Raw genomic sequence first — 14,770 nt, 5'->3', positions numbered from 1 at the left:
CTATTCTATTCTATTCTATTCTATTCTATTCTATTCTATTCTATTCTATTCTATTCTATTCTATTCTATTCTATTCTATTCTATTCTATTCTATTCTAATTTGTTTTGAATCCACTTCATACGATACAAAATAAATGAAATCACAATCAATAGTAACTTAACTGGGGCTGCTTCGAGCAGACGGCACCGAGCGGCCTGCCAAGCTGCCTCGCAGCCCCTGTCCCGCGGTGCTGTGGCACGGAGCGATGAGAATCTGCGGACAACTGCCGCTGCTTAAGGAGGGGATTCCACAGGCACCAGACCGCAGGCTTCCTGTTTATGTCCAAGGACAGAAATGAAGATTTGTTTTCATAGTGTCAGCCCACAGAATAAACCCTCGGTCTCGCTGTGAGCCCAGCAGAAGGGGTCATTCCGGGCCTTCCTGTGCCTGGCATCCCGCTCCCCTTCTTCCTGGCACACAGGGACAGGGCAGGGGGCTGTGAGGCTGAGGGTCCCCTCCAGAAGGACTTCCTGCTGGAGCGGCCGGCTCCTCGCATGCCCCACGGTTGCAGGGCTGAGTCCAGAGCAGGCTGAGCACAACTCGCTTTTCTTGTGAGCTCCAGTCCCTCCAAAACTCAGGAAGAATGCTTTATGCAAAGCGTCTGCTCTTTCCCAGTGTCAGAGGAGGAAAGCCCTACCTGACCAGCAAGGTGTGTAACAGTTAAACAGGCTGGCCCCAGGGGTGGCAGGAGACAGCAAACCCTGCTAATCGCCTCGCCGGGATGTTTTTTCCCGTTACTATTTTCTGTCTCCAGATCAGGCCAGAACTAAGATTAATAGAGTGACACGTCCTAAAACGGATATTGCTTATTCCTGTGATAAGCTCACTTTTCCAAGTCTATGCACTTGTACTTGTTGGTTAGCCTTGTGCAGATTTTGAAGGAAGCTTCAGGCTGAAGTTCTTTCTATTTGAATATGAAAAAGGTTTTCAGAGTTCCTGAGCAGGAAGTCCTGATGACCTCCAGTAGCAGCTATGGGAAGCACAGCACCGATGGGGGCCCACTGCTCACCAACAGTGCGTGTACCGAGCTCGCAGCCCCTCCAGGGCACAGCCACCTTTGAAAACACAGCAAATTGCCCCTCGTGAAAACACAGCTAATTGCCCAGACTGACCCAGTTAACCAGCAGCTGAGGCAGAACAAGGGCCATGGGAGAGGCCGCCGCAGCCCCCCGGCGCGGGCTGGGTCTTGTGGGCACTGGGGCTGCAGGGGCGAAGCTGCGGGAGGCGATTCTGGGCCTGGGGCAGCTGGCGGAGACCTGCGCTGAAAGCCTTCAGAAAGGCTTAAACAGCGTCGTGTCACCCCACTGAAACTTGTTACTTCTAACTCCAAGTCCTTGGAACATAATCAGAATCTACTACTGAAAAATATTTCTGGAGTCGAATTGTATTGGCACAATAATTGCAAACACTTTGGAGACATGCACCTTGTGAATTAAGGCCACTGCGTATTTTGTGACTATGAATTACAGGGTGTTTCAAGGATATATCTGAAAATGTTTATTTTTCTCTTGTACTGTGGTTTCTATATTGTTAAGTTCCATTTTTGTGTAAATATTAGTGAAAATTGACTTTGCAATATCTGCAGAGACGGTGTTACTTGGTATTTCAGCTTCTCAGGTTATGTAACTGCTTTAATTAAATACTAGTAAAAAAATCCCCTTATTTGTATGTAGTTTTAATGAATAAGAAGGTTTTGGGTTTTAATCAAGCACAGGTTTGTTTGCACGTACATTTGGTGTTAGGCATGGCTTTTGAAGTTGTAACTATTTTTAGTGACAGCAGAGCTGCAGCCGCAGAGTTACTGGCACTGTACCTAGCAACCTTCGTTGGAACAGGCACCAATAAAATTCTGAAACACTTTTCCTGCCTTTTGTGTTATTGCGGTTAATTCACATTTCTAGGTGATTCTTCAGACAGCGATACGCGGTTAAAAATAGATAACAAAAGGCTTACAAAATGCGTCCATTTCAAGGCCCCGCGAGGAAGCGGCCCGGCCAAGCCAAGAGCCCTCGGGTAGGCCGCGCGGTGCCGAGCCCTGGCGGCGGGGCAGGGGCACCGAGCATGGCTCTGCTGAGGCCTGGGGCTGCTTCCCACTCACACCAGGCCCCGCCGTCATTTCCAGTTTGGCCGGGACGAAACCAGTTCCAGCTCCCTGTCCCTGCCCTCCCTGCCTGCTCCCTCTCGGCCTCGGGTATGTGTGGCTCCGGGACTGCCCGTGGCTGCAGCCTTCCCCGGCAGGCGGTAGCGCATCACCGACCCCGCACAGATGAAGAGCTGCATCTGTCTTTGCAGAGACTTTTCTTCCTCTTTGGCACTGGTTGCAGCATGCTGATTTTGTTGCAGGGAAGAAGGAGGGACTGCTCCTTTCCAAATGGCTTGACATTTAAAAAATGACTGAAATGTTTAACCTCCTCTTTTATCCGTACCTAGTCAGACAGTACAGTGTCAGAGCTGGGGGCCCCCCACTGCACCCGCTGCTGGGGCTGTGCTGCAGGGACGGGGATCCACGGCCTCCGTGGAGTGCTGATGTTGGACCACCCTCACTGTAAGAAAACATTTTCTTGTGTTTCACTGGTATTTCCAGTGCTTGCAGGAATTGGCAAGGTCCCCCCATGCCCGACACTCTCCGGGCCGGGCAGCCCCAGCGCTCAGCCCCCACCATGCCAGGTGCCCCCGTCCCAGCAGCAGCCCCATGGCCCCGTGCTGCACTTGCTCCGTGTGCCCGTGTCTGTGCTGTACTGGGAGCTCAGTGCTCACGGTGCCTGGGGGACCCCCCCCCGGGACCCCCGTCTGGACCCAGACCTGCCCCACACCCCCAACCCCAGCCCTCCAGCATGGCTGTGGGTCTGAGCGTGAACGACACGGCGTGGCCGGGTGCTGGCGAGGCTGAAGCTAGCGCGGCTGCTGGCAGGGATGTAAATCCCTGAGGCTTTGCAGGATGCTGTGGCAGCTGAGTGTGGGTGTTGCAAATGCCATCAGTGCCTCGACATAAGGCACCAGGAGGACGGCAGGGCGCTGGGGGTGTTTGTAGGCACGGGGTGGGGTCGCACGTCCGCACAGGGCTCCTGCAGCAGTCACCCACCTCGAGCACCGACCGGTTCACACCTCTCTTTGTGAGACACCACTGCGGCCCTCCTGGTCCCCCAGGAAACATTTCGAGTCGGTCCTGCCCCTGCCTCCCCTTCAGGCAGGTCGGCTGGTGGTCCTGCAGAGCAGAACCTGAGCAGCAGCAGAAGAAACCACAGGGAGAAGCCAGGCACACAGGGAAGTTTGCTGAAAATCAGATTTTCTGTTGCCTGTAAAAAACGTCAACATTGTGAAAACAACTTTATGCTGTATTTAAACTTCCCAGCCCTGCAGCCGCGGGTGGAACCTCGCTCACGTGGTCTCTCCTTCTGGCCGCCAGCTGGGAGAAGCTTCGGGGTTATACGCAGCTTGGTACCAAGTATTATGCTAGTATTATTTTTAATTTCATAATTAAAGAGCACTTTTAAGAAACCATGCAAAGTTAACTCTTTGCAGGCAACTTGCATGGTAGAATTTTAGTATCCTAAGTATAAGTTCCAGGGAAGTATGGTTATACAAGGAAGATAGGTTAATGTGGCACTGTAGAGGAGAGATGATTTATGTCTGATGTCACTGGCCGTTTATTACGGGAGATTCATTGAACGACACCGCCATTACAAGAGGCCGCTGACACTTCTTTAAAGCCTCCAAATTGCCATCCCAGGAAAGCCTGGTGTCAGCACTGCTGTGGTGGCCAGAAATAACCTGGTGCTGGGCCAGCCCCTCCTGCACCTACAGCGAGCGGGCCGCAGACGTGTCCCTGTGTGGCTCTGGGGTGCTGCTGGAGTTGGTGGGGTGGGAGCTGGGGAGCCAGGCTTCATTTCTCCCCCTTAAAGGCTTTGCCCAGCATCGCACCATGCATGGCGAGGTGTCTGTGGGGGCTGCCCCCTGCGCAGGCGGGTGCCGCTTGTGGTGCTGCAGACACCCGATTTGGGTCACCCACCACACTGGGAAATGTTTTTCTGCTCTGAGAAAGCTTCGCCAGGACTGAGAAACCCCTCCTGGAACAGCATGGCCTTCAAAAACATGAATTGGTTCAAAGTGAAGTAATGCAGATTTTATCACAGCCTACGGACACACCAGTACATCCCACGTAACCAGCACCGGCACTAAATGGTGTGACTTTGTTCCTGCCCCAGAAGAGGTGCAGACCGGTGACCCTTAGTGCCGCAGAGCACACGCAGCACGGCACGGGAAGCGCGCACAGCTTTGGCAGCAAACGTGACACCAGCACTGGCAAAGTCTATAAAAGCCCAGCAAAAATAATAATCCACTTTGCTATAGGGAGGAAACGCATGTCAGTTTACAAAGCTGCAAAGGAATGACAAACCACCAAACCCTTGGGGCACTGCTTGTACGAGCTCCTCAGACGCTGGTGCCTGGAGGTGCCGCAGGAGGTGGCGGGGCCGGTCGGAGCCTGCTGTGAGGGCCTGGGCTGTGCCGGCAAGAGGCAGGGACCATGGCAGCGCTGGGCGTGCAGTCGGGTAATTATTTCCTCCCAGCAACCCCTCGTTGCCTGTATTCTATTCTATTAATCCCGTCACTGGAACACACACCTCCACGGAGCTGCTTGGGGCAGCAGCACGAGCTGTTAAAGGGTATGACTGTCCCCATTCCAGCCCTGTCCCCGTTCCCGTCCCCAGCCCCTTTCCCACTCCATCCCACCCCGAGTGCCGGCCCCGTGCAGGGCTGAGAGCAGTGCCTGGGACACAGGGCAGGATGGGCTTTGCCTCCTCCTGTCCCACTCCCCGGCACGTCCGGGGCAGGGGCTGCACCAGGCCCGGGTGAGGAAGCGCTGCGGGTGTGCACATAAAAGATGAAAAATGGACTGGAAGGCTTTCTGTAGAAATTACCCTCGTGGCAACAACAGCCAGGCCAGATAGAAGCAGCGTGGCCAGGCTCTGCCTGCACTTCCTTCTGGGCTGCAGCTTTCATCCGCCCCAGAAATGTGTCGGGACACGTTTGGCACAAGAGGAGAAGTAAGTTGTTGTTTAACATTCTGTGTATCACTGAGCTGTGGCACTGATGCTTCCTGCAAAAAATATCTGCAAGCGCGGCAAAGCTGTTTGATATTACAGGCCTTATTTAAACCAGCATTTAGATAGTAAAAACAGTCTCATTTCCCTCCATCCACACATACTGGCTACCCATTAACATTCCTTCTCATGCTCTTGCACGAAGACTAATTTTGGCAAGAGACGCTCTTGCCCTAGATTTTTCAAAGACTGCTTGTTTTAAAACAAAGTCGTCCGGGGAAGGGTGAGAGCTGGGGAGGGGCTGCGCCCCCGCCCTGCCTGCCCCGGCCCCCCCACGGCCCCAGCACCGCGACCCCCGCGGGCATGGTGAGAGCCTGGGGCCTCAGCCCAGGGAGGGAGCTGGGGCCAGGCAGGAGTTTCTGCTCGGAGCAGTGGGAAAAAGAAGGATTCAAAGGCTGCCGTTGACATTTACATGCTAAAAATAAAGCTCCCAGTGTTGAACGCTTTCAAAAAAAAATTATGCCAATATTCATATATTACTTAAGGGACTCGATTCAGAGTAGAAGCTCCAGTTTCATAAGCCTGCTCTTGCTGTCAGAAAATCACCAAAATGATCTTTTACTTCTCAGGTTGTTTCCTTTAGGCACTGGGCAAAATGTCACTGACAGCGAGAACCGAGCACAGGGAAATCAGAGGAAGAGCGACCTGCGAGTGACCAGCGCAGCAACACGGAAAGAGGTGTAACGAGACCAGGGAGGCACATCAACAGCTAAACCCTCACTTCAAGCAGATGGGAAAGACTGACTTGAGTGTTTGGATGGGATTCAATGAAAATGTTCTCTAGCCTTCCCTTTCTGCATGGGGAATAAATCTGCAAAGAAAAACATTTCTCTGTGCTGTTTGCTGGCAGGACTGGCATTATACCCGTGATATCTAGCATTGCTGCGGCCAGCTTCCTATGTGTTTGTTGAGAAGTACCCTGAAAACTTTCTCTGCCTGGCTGTAGGCACATCAGCCGGCTTCTCGAAGCTAACAGACGCGGATGCCATTTAACCGCCGTTCCCCAGGTAGCTGCTGTGCCATCAGCTGTCTTCAGGGCATGCACGGAGGGAAGCAGACTGGCATTTTCAGGTGGCAGACCCCAGGTGGCAGGGCGCTGTACAGGATGGCTCCGTGAGGGATGCTGCCTGCCAAGCCCGTGGTTGTTCCCTCATTGTGCCGAGGGGCGGCCGGCGAGGAGCTTCGCCACCCGCGCAGCCCCAGCCCCAGCCCCATGCCTCCCCAGCCGGGCTGGCCGGGGGCTCTGCTGGTTTAGGCTCTCCTGCAGCTGATCCTGGAGGGATGACTCAGCCCTAAGTATAGTTATCTGCACCCGAAATAGAGCCGAGCCGTGTTCAGATCCCCAGCTGGTGCTGTGCGTGTCAGCCCTGCGACTGCTCGTAAATCAGCGAGCTGGAGGTGCAGAGCGGGGCCGGGCACCCGCGGGCACAGGTGGCCACTGGCCGTGGGTCAGCCAAAACCACCGCTGGGCCGGGGGCTGGAAGCGAAACCGCACGATGCACGGCTTCCCTGCCAGCGTGCCACGGCTACTTCATGCTTTTATAGAAACAAAAGCTCTCGGTTGCTGCTCTTCTTAATCAGTTAATACTAACCAGAGAGCTTATGAATAGGATCGGTTTACACTGGGTCTAAAAATATCCCCCCAGCTACATTGCGGCACACACATATAGACCTGTGTGTATAAATACGTGCGTGTACGTATACACAAGTTCTGAGAGCCAAAGGTGATTTATGCTCTTTTTCCACTTTGACTGACCCATTACAAATTGCTTATTGCAATCCGAGCCTCCCAGGGCGAGCAGTTTTACTCCTCTCACCTCAGTTCCTCGCCGTGCCATTTGAAAGGCGCTGTGGACATTCACTGACACCACTTGTGTGGACGCAGAGGGGGTGCCCGGGCCGAGGGGACCCCGAGCCCAGGCCCAGCATCCCAGAGGGACAGGACGGGGCCGCCCGTGCCCCTCGGCTGAGCCCCATCGCAGGCACCATGGCAGCGAGGAGCTGTGCTCCAAGGGCTCCGATTTGCCTCCCAGACTGAGTTGTTTAAAACATCAAGCAATATTTTGCTTCCCAGAATAAGACAAACCAATTAATTTTTGACAGGGTTTACCCTAGCAAACACCAGAAATCAATTTGCACGTTGTGAAGTGCTCCTGAAACCTTTCAGGGGAACAAAGCTCCTGGGGTGTGTGGAGGGGAGCTGGATGCGCTCTGGTGCTCTCCTCCCGTGTGGCTTTGTTATGCCTAATGACAGAGATTGAATGAAAACCTGAGGCTTAATTACTGCACAGTGACTAACCTGGCTGTCATCGCTACCTGTAATCAAGTGCCAGATGTAAGGCTGGGAGTCTTGGCGGCTCCTGGGGCACGCAGCTGGGTGGTGAGGCAGGGGCAGAGCCGTGTCCCGGTGCCGCAGGGATGGGTCCAGCACCACCTCCACCAGCAGCAGAGCTGGTGGGAGCGGGTGGGATGGGGCGGGACGGGGACCCGGCGGGGTGCAGCCCCCCACATCGGGGTGCACACAGCGCCCACAGGAACATCACTCAAGAGGCAGCAGCTGGATGGCTGTACCCAAAAATAAAACAGCCAATTGATTTCACCATGGCAAAGTGCAGTGAATTTCAAATTTTCTGCAGTTTTTCTGTTTTCTGCAATACCCTGATCCCACTTGATGCTGTCAAAGCAGCCACTCCTCGTTTTTCTCACCCGAGGCCTCTTGAGCCGGGCACGTAGCACCTGAGCATCCTGGGGTATGGGGTTGGGGTCCCCAGATACCCTGCCTGGGACCTGGCATGGGGCCGTCGCTCCTCGAGGGGCCTTCGCTCTCCCTTCCCAGGAAGCTTTCAGGGGTTTAAATATGCACATGAGATCACTCAAAGTGAGTGAGTCACATTTCAGTGTCATCTAATTATTAGTTTTATTATATGATATTTGCCAGCTCATATTGTAAACAGAGCTACTTTATATAACATATGGAGAAGCGTGTCAGGCTGCCAGTGGTTTTCAAAATCTCTGCTTTGAAAGTGATTTGAGTGTGATGCCTGTTTTCATAGACTCCAAACCTGCAAAGTTGTTAACATGTCTTATCCCACGAACTTGAGTGGTAATGCAAATGCAGTAGTCACAAAACCTTCTGAACTACCAGCCGGCGTGCAAAGGAAATAATTTCCCAGGCGCCTAATTCCTTTGCTAGCATTGCTGCCATGGCTGTGACTTCAAGACATGTGGGCAGCAGCAAGAGAAAAACGCAAAGGGTCCCCGTGCCACTCTTCACTGTTGGACAGTAAGAACACGTCAGGGCTGGCACCGCTTCCCTTCCCATTATTAGCTTTGTATCTGTCAGATTGCAAGCTACAGGCTTGTCTCCTCAGGTCTGCTGCCCTCCTTACAAGCTCCAGTTTGTCACTTATGGAATTTAGAGTAAGACAGCAGGTGCAGCCTCGAAATACACAGTTCTAGATGTGGAGCCAGGGAGGGTCACGGCTGCAGCACCAGGTGGTGGAGCAAAGCCATCTAGGATGGGGCATCGTGGACAGAGGCCCCCGCCTTGCCCCACGCACGCTGACACAGACATGGGAAGCAGCCCTGGTTTCTAGCCAGGCAGAGCAGCGGCACTGCTTGGAGAAAGAACGGTTCCACTTGGAGAAAGGACGCCAGCTTTGGGGCTGGCAGGTGAACAAAGCGGCCCAGCAGCCAGGCACTGTGGAGCTCCCAGTGCTCAGGCATGTGTTTGCCATCGATCATCACCATGGGGGCACAGACCACGGGCACCCCGGTGGGGCTTGGTGGTGGTGGCACCCCGGGGACACGCTCGTTTAATGAAAGCAGCCTGGCCGGAAAGGCTGGGGCACCGGCAGTGCTGGGTTTGCGGCCCTCGCAGGCGACTGCGCTTGCCAAGTGCTGCCAGTTAGCGCTGCCAGTCAGCGCTGCTTTACCCGTACCCCGCTGAGAATAAAGCAGCCTTGTCCCAGGGCAGCACCGTGCGTGGGAAGCAGCTTGGGCCCCTTTCACACCCGTGCCAGCAGAGGCTGGCCAGCTGGGACTGTCTTTCCTCTGGGCCTCAGGACGCACAGATGGCACCACCAGTGCAGCAGGGACAGCCTGCGGCTGTGACAGCACCAGCAGCAGCACAGCATGCCGCTCACCCCTGTGTCTTGGCACTGGGCACAAGAGATGTGCCCATGGCGGGGCGTGGGGCCACAGAGCCTTCAGCCTTGTCCCTTCCCAATTGTGTCCCTCTGCCGGTCCCCAGAGCCATGGGTGCGAGCGGTGGTGACCCCCTTGCCGCAGAGATCTGCAGTGTGTGGTTGGAGAGTGTCCCTCCTGCCTCAGCTGCACATGTGGCCCTAGTACAGCACCCACGGTGTGCAGCACCCACAGCGTGCACAGCACCCACAGCATGCAGCACCCACAGTGTGCACAGCACACCCAGCATCAGCTTCGCAGCATCGCAGCTTTGATTCCCCTCAGGCTCCTGGGCTATTTTGAAACAAAAGCAGTTCTGCTTCAGCCCAGTGAAAGTCAGTGCTGTAATTAATTAACCACCAGACAAGTTTGGAGGATGGAGACAAATGGCATGCGCTCCCAACGAGATGCTCTCAAGCTTTTCCCAGTCACTTGGAGTCTCGTGGCTTGCAGAGATGTGTGCTATTGCTTCAGCTTTGTTTTGACTGACTGTGAGAGGGAAGAGAGCTCTGGGGGCTGTTGAGGTTCGGTTGATGTCACTTTAGGAGAACTCAGCGCTTTCCTTTGTAACGGAGAAGTGGCATTTTTTTAACCGTCCTCAGTGCATCCAGCAAAACAAGAGGTGGGTGTCCTGGCCCCGGGCAGAAGAAGGGGAAAAACGTGAGCTGTCACTGTTGGCTCAGTGCCCCTGAGCAGGGTCTGCGTGGCTCGAAGCTGCCCTGGGCTCTCCCTCAGCCCAGACCGTTCCTAACGAAGCACCGAGGCGGTACGGGAAGGCCGCAGGGTGGAAGCCAGGGCTCCCTCTGCAGCTCTGAGGCACCGCGCCTCAGCGCCCCGCTCCCTCCATCGCTGCTGTGCCAGGCTGGAGGCACGGCTCGGGCCTGCCGCGGCCCGGTGGGGCCTGCCTGCGGCCCACCCTGCCCCTGCTGCCACCCGCCACCCACGGGGCTCTCTGGCCACCATGGTGGCAGAGGTGACCTGCCTGAGGCACCTGCAGCAGGGACACAGGGGACGCAAGGCGTGTGCTGGCTGCAGGACGCCCCGTGGGCAGCCCGGAGCTGGGGCATGGCCCGTGGGGTCACAGAGAACGCGCCTGGAAAGTCATCATGCAGGCACGCCGACACAGGCAGCCACGTTTGGGCAGTAATTAATTAAATGCCGTGGCGCTTCCAGCATTTAGCTCTAACCCGGTGCTCGTTGAGCATCAGGCAGAGGCATTAATACACAGAAAGGGGATTCTCCCTCAGACGGCAGGGCACGGCCGCCCACAGCTGCGGTCAGCGACGGCCGGGCACGGCGGGCACGCCGCGGGGCCGGGCAGAGGCCTCCTGCTGCCAGCACGCCCTCCGTCCGCAGAGCCGCCCTGAAGGCTGCGGCCGAAAAACCATTAAAAATAAAACCAAAGGCAGTTCTTAAGGACTTAAATGAAGCAGAGGTGATTACGTGCAATGCACTGCATTTCCAGCTACTTAATTAGAAACAGTACGCTGTAGGAAATTATCGTGCCACATTATTTCAGTAAAAAGCTTTTCAATAAAAAGATTAAACAAGTCTGTAGTGCATGAAGATATGAGCAGGTTATAATTACTATTGACCTCACCTCATCAGTAGTATTTAATTGATGTCAGGGTCTTTGTCTGCTTGTTCAAATTAATCAGCATCTCCCGTCCTCCAAAGACCACGTTTGCAAACCTCCTAAGGAAGCAGAAATCTTTGCTGTTTTTTTTTTTTCCTCTCTTTTCTTCAACACTCTTATCTGAAATGTTGGCATCTCCGGTGGAACAAGGGGCACACGCTGTCTGCGTTTTTAAAATAAGGCATTAAAATAGCTACTCGGAGCCACCTCCTGCCACTTGTGTTTCCCAGTCTCTTGAAGCATGTTAGCTTCTTTCTGGAAATATAATTTTACACTTTCAGGAGCGAGCTGATCCCAAGTGGGCTGCAGATGTCACTTGGTTTCTTTGCAAAACAGCCTCCAGCCCTGCCCCAGCCCCTGGAGGGGTCGCGCACGCCCCGGGTGCCGGCAGCAGGCGGGGTGCCTCGGGGTGCTCTGCAGGCACACGGGTTGATGCACAGGGCTTTTCCAGAGCACCGGGTTTTGATTTTACCCTGCTGTCTGCGAGTATCTGAATGCCCTACATGATGGGTCTTAGAAGACAATCTCCACCCAGTTGTTTAAGTGAGGGATGATACAGCTGAAAAGGCAAGGATTGAGGCTGTGCTTAAGTGCGGTAAAGTTTGAGGCGTAGGAAGCCAATAAAAGGTGGTGAGCAGATGCCAGGCAGCATGAACAAGGGCAAAGCTATATGAAGTTAAACAGATCATCTGATTATATCCGAACCAAACAGAACCAGAATCAGGAAACTTCTCATTTGCCACTACCATAATTTCACCATGAAATTTACTATAAGAAAAAGAAAAAAAACACTAGCGAAATTTTTCTGCTAGGCCTTGGGCACCAGCCCAACCTCAATTAAATTCCCAGGAGGGGGCGATCCCTGTGAGGCCTCAGGCACTGCCCTGGGCTCCCCACGTCCCACCTGGCCAGCCAGGGCATGTCCTGCAGACACAGGGCAGGAGACACGTCCCGTCCCACCTGTCCCTTCATGTCCTGTCACATCCCACCATGCCCTATCACATCCCATCGCATCCTACCGCTTCTCCCCCCTTCCCATTTTACCCTGCAAACGCCCAGGAAGCAGATTTGGAGGAAGGGACTTCCTTATGTAACCACGAGCACATCCACAATCCTCGTAAACTCACCAAGTCCTTTGCATTTTGCATGTCGTGGCATGAGCTGCCAAAACCCAAGGAGATGGCTGGGACTGCTCAACAAATTCTACGTGAAAACCAGAAAGATTGGCAGTGTGTGCTCAGGGCAGATGGCACCGGCAGGAGGAACCACATCAGCCTCGAGGAGTGGCCTCGCATCACCAGGAGGCCACCACTGATGGGGACGTGAGCAACCAACCCTCGTGGCGGACGAGTCGTGGGCATCCCAATCCATTCCTCAACGAGTTCAGCATTTCAAGATTCTCTAAAATTACAAAGCAACTTCTGCACTGTGCCTTTCATTGTGCTAAGCTGATTATTACCACTTTGGAAAAAAAGAAAAAAAAAAAAAAAAAAAAAAGTAGCTTAATTCTATATTTTAGCAAAGCTTCTTTACTAAATGCATTCAGGAGAAAAATACCTCTTTTCAGAGGACCAGAAACTATTAGCAGAGATTTGCTGCGGGAGTCCATCCTCTGCCCAGCTCCTTACAGCCTTTTATGTGTCCTGGGTTTTGTTTAGATTTCAATTTGCTAAATACCCAGGAAAAATATGTCATAGCAGTAATGGGCTGAAGCAGGAAAATGTCAGACAGTGTCACCTCCACGACACGCAGCACAATGTCACCTGCACCTTGCAGGAGCACAGCCACTGTGGCCACAGCCCAGGCCAGCAGCTTCCAAGCACCCCTAGGTCCATCCCAGAGCACTGCTGCCGCCTGCCCCAGCAATTTATTGCAGCTTCTGTTATTTCCTAGAGGTAATCACCTGATTACAGCACACCACAGTAATTATCACAGCACCCAGCGGCACCTGCGGAGACCACTGTGGGCAATTACCTGCCGAGCAGCCGGCGTGCCCGTTGTCTGTGAGCTGTGCTGGATGCACGGCACCGTACCGCCGGCAGGAAATAAAGCCCTACTGCGGGACCACATTGCCCTATTTCTGCCCTTGCCCAAGCTGGGCTTTCAGCACAAACAAGCCGAACATACAAAAGGAAACAACTCCTGGGGAGAGGTGCCCGAGCAGCAGTGCTGCCGGCGGCCCTGGGGCTGCAGCAGGGAGGTGGCTGGGCCCGACGCCAGCTCCGGCACCGGCTGGTGGCTGCCCCCAGCCCCTTGCAGCACAGGGTGTCAGCACCGCCAGGCCCCGGGGGTCACCGCGGCCCCCGGCCGATGGGCAGCTGCTGCCAGCACGGCCGGTCCCTTTGAAGCAGCCTTTCGTCGCGGCTCCCTGCGTCCTCCTCTTGGTGCGCTGCAAACAGCTCCAGCTCCCGCAGTGCTTCTGCCCAGGTCAGCTTCTCCTCGCTCGTCGCCCTCCATCTCGGCCGCTCCGTGGTGGCTTTGCCTCTCTCCCCGAGCTCGGCGCCCACGACTGCGCTCCAAGCTCAGACTGCACTTTGGATAACATTCATTATTGCACAGCAGACAGGAAAAAAAATGTTATACAAAGGATACCACGCACCCACGTTTGCTTTTTCTTGCAATAACATAGCATTTCTGGCTCCCGTTCAGCCCACGCGCTGCTGCAGCCTCAGCTCCGTCCTCCCCACCAGTGCCTGCAGAAGGAGCAAGGGGAGGAAACAAAATTTAAACTGCTTTTGGGAGGGGGAAGCAAAACTTAAACTGCTTTTGTGCTCCCGTTTGGCACCGGGGCTGATGCGCCTGGAGCTGGGCTGCCCACAGACTGCAGCACTGAGCATGGCCACGGGGACACAGGTGTGCACACCGTGACATTGCGAGGAGCAGAACGTCCCCTGAGCCCCGGCAGCGCCTGGCACAGCCCCTGACCGCACCTCAGCCCGGTGTCCCAGCGCAGGGCACCACCATGCTGGTGGTAGCGCACCGTGGGGTTTGGCTGTGCTGCGGGCAGGGGAGGCGTTTGCATTTCATCCCTGGTTTACAGCGGGCTGAGCAATTCAGAAGTCAGCAGGCTTCCAGAAGTAAATGAGGGGAAAAACTGCTGCTGATTTAGGAAGTTATTTTGTGCTTGGAGCCAGAAGGTGGCTGTTTTCTGCCCATTACGCTTTCATCACAAGCGTGCCATTTATTTTAGCAACCTGCGACTTGAGGAGCGTCCAAGCGCCAGGTGCGTCACTGTGCCCCCGACAGGTCCCACAGAGCCACGCCAGGCACCGGCCGTTCCGCTCTGCAGCTGGAGGCACAGCCACGGGAGCTGTGGTGCGGGGGCACCGGGCTGCAGCCGCAGCAAGGCTGAGCGGCCGGCGTGCCTCTGGGCACCCCGTGAGGCTCCCCACACACGGCCAAGTCCTTGGTGGAAATCACAGCAGTTGTGTGGCCAGGGAAAGCCGGGGTCGAGGCTGGAGCAGCCACCAGGGCTGGGGCACCGGCAGCACCCGGGGGACAGGCTGAGGGCCCCCTCCAGGCAGCCCAGCTCAGGAGTGAGCGCAGCGGCCCTGGCCCGTGCTGCACCCAGGGTTTCAGGAAGAGGGGAAAGGGTTTTTCTGCTGTTCTGAAATGAGAACAATTTTCCACCAGGCCTATGGAAACAGAGGGAGGCGTTTTCTCTCGTTTGGGAAGCAGTCACCGCTGTGTACCCATTTTAATCACAGCATCGCAGTGCCAGATCTCCAAAGTGCCATGCTCCTCCTGCAGGGCGACCTTGCAAAATGACCTTGTGTGGCTCCGCACAGGCAAGCAGCAGCAGGGCTT

General features: G+C 54.9%; 1 long non-coding RNA gene across 1 annotated transcript in view; it reads left to right on the top strand.

The window, feature by feature from the left end:
• LOC118171423 overlaps positions 1-1,900 on the top strand; it is a 21,586-nt gene extending 19,686 nt beyond the window's left edge. Inside the window, exon 3 of the long non-coding RNA XR_004753197.1 lies at positions 192-1,900. This is a non-coding gene — a long non-coding RNA (uncharacterized LOC118171423). The remainder of the gene's footprint in view (positions 1-191) is intronic.
• The last annotated feature ends 12,870 nt before the right edge of the window (positions 1,901-14,770 follow it).

This window comes from Oxyura jamaicensis, chromosome 9 (assembly GCF_011077185.1).
Source record: "Oxyura jamaicensis isolate SHBP4307 breed ruddy duck chromosome 9, BPBGC_Ojam_1.0, whole genome shotgun sequence".
Taxonomy (NCBI): Eukaryota; Metazoa; Chordata; class Aves; order Anseriformes; family Anatidae; genus Oxyura; species Oxyura jamaicensis.
The sequence above is the reverse complement of the archived record's forward strand: the minus strand, read 5'-3'. Positions and strand labels throughout refer to the sequence as shown.